The sequence below is a fragment of the Hyposmocoma kahamanoa genome, unplaced genomic scaffold, assembly GCF_003589595.1.
Source record: "Hyposmocoma kahamanoa isolate Upper Pololo Valley unplaced genomic scaffold, ASM358959v1 92, whole genome shotgun sequence".
NCBI classification, from domain to species: Eukaryota; Metazoa; Arthropoda; class Insecta; order Lepidoptera; family Cosmopterigidae; genus Hyposmocoma; species Hyposmocoma kahamanoa.
The window spans coordinates 10,725,011-10,726,857 of record NW_020654748.1 but is presented as its reverse complement, the minus strand read 5'-3'; the positions used below and the strand labels follow the sequence as shown (position 1 = coordinate 10,726,857).

Below are 1,847 nucleotides of genomic sequence, written 5' to 3'. Positions count from 1 at the left end.
GTCATATTTGTTGTCCTTATTATAAACAACATTCTCGACATTTGTAGCCAAATTAGAGTTATTAACAAACCTGGAATCGCTTATCACACAGCAGTCTAGCTTGCAATTTAAGCTACTGTGAGTTACCCATTTTCTGAATGTATCCCTTAATCCCTTAATATGACACCAATATGTAAATTAGATGATCTTTTTGCAAAACATGTATACAACGTAAAAACTAACACTGAGTGATATAATACAACGTAATATAATATTCAAAATTAGCCGTTAACGAGGTTTAAAACTATAGTGAAAAGAAAACTTTATACTAAATGTTATTAAACAACTTCTGCGTAGTAATAGATTATAAAACAATAGTTTTGTAATCTGTTATTTCTTTGTTGAATTATTGAGTTCTGCGTACCAGATAACAAAAATGCGTGGTAGTGATCAGTTTTGCTCACCCAGGTAATCTCAATCTAAGATGTTTATATTAAATATTGTAATGATAAATGTATTCAAATGTATATTTACAAAAAGCAACCCCTAGAGTTTCTTGCTCATTCTTCTCGGGTGAATCTGCGTTACGAATAAACAATAAAGTTAAACCAGTATGATGATTTCAAGTGTAATTTGCTAAGTACCTATGAAATAAAGATTATTTAACTTTGACTTTTTATGTAGAGAACCATTCTACTTTAATAGACTAAGATCTGAATTCTACTGACAATACGTACCGTGATGAAGTCTGATCAATAGCTCGCTTTAGACTATTCTTAAAAAATCACATTTTCATTTCTTTATCGACTACATTATGGCTAGATTAATATAAAAATCGCTTTTCAGAAAAATATTAATTCTTCATAAAAACACACCCGATAAAAAATTGTCATGACAATGACACATTGATGACATGACTTCGCTTACTGATTGACACTCGGCTGATTTTGACATTCAACTTTACCGATTTCTTCACAAATTCGAAAGATATAGCAGGGATTTCTCTTCTTGAGTCAAACTTACGACAAACCAATACAACACTATTGTAATAACAGTGCGACATGAGGATAACTGACTGACATGGTAAAACAAGTTGGTAAATACGTCGGAAAATCCGGAGAACACTTTTCGGGTGTGTAATGATTAGTTTGCCAACGAATTGTATACGAGTACCTATTTGTTAAAAGTAATAAAATATGAAGAACTGTAAAAATGAGATTAAGTGCAATTCCACACCGGAATCTCTAGTAACGTTGGTGCGTAAAAAACGGTTACTGAAGATTGAGAATATAGAGGGATTTAGCCATCCTCTCACAGAGAAGTCAACGCCTTCTCCAGGTTGGGCCAGCTGTCCATTAGACGTGTTAATTATGGTGTTTGACCAGTTAAGTCCAAAAGATTTGATGTCCTGTATTCGTGTGAATAGCTGGTGGAGAGATGCTGTTGATTATATGGGCGAGGTGAGGTTGTTTATATTTCTATAATATAATAATAATAACGCACATACTCAACATAGCTCCGCACTAGGGAAACCCTGTGTCGCGGGTGCCATGGACACACCCATAGACAACCACAAATTACACCCAAACTCACGAGAGAAATAAATGTAGGCCCATACAAATATCTCTCTGGGCCCGGGAATCGAATCTGAGACTTCTGGGTGGCAGTCCAGTGTGGTAACCATTCGGCCACATAGGCAGTTAAAAATAAAACAACAGTAAATAAATAACAACAAAACCATTTTAGAAAAATACACTGCCTAATTCTTGCTAAAGTTGTGTGGTTAATGCTTAACAAGTTTATCATTATAATGGAAGTATTTTATTATTATTATTATCAATTAATACACTAGCAGCTCTGCGAGCTGA

At 34.1% G+C, this 1,847-nt stretch overlaps 1 protein-coding gene across 1 annotated transcript in view; it reads left to right on the top strand.

The window, feature by feature from the left end:
- The first annotated feature begins 1,060 nt into the window (after nucleotides 1–1,060).
- The window catches only part of LOC113236842, a 24,239-nt gene continuing 23,452 nt past the window's right edge, over nucleotides 1,061–1,847 (top strand). Inside the window, exon 1 of the mRNA XM_026473045.1 lies at nucleotides 1,061–1,439. The gene's annotated coding sequence lies outside the window, so the exon portion shown is untranslated. The remainder of the gene's footprint in view (nucleotides 1,440–1,847) is intronic.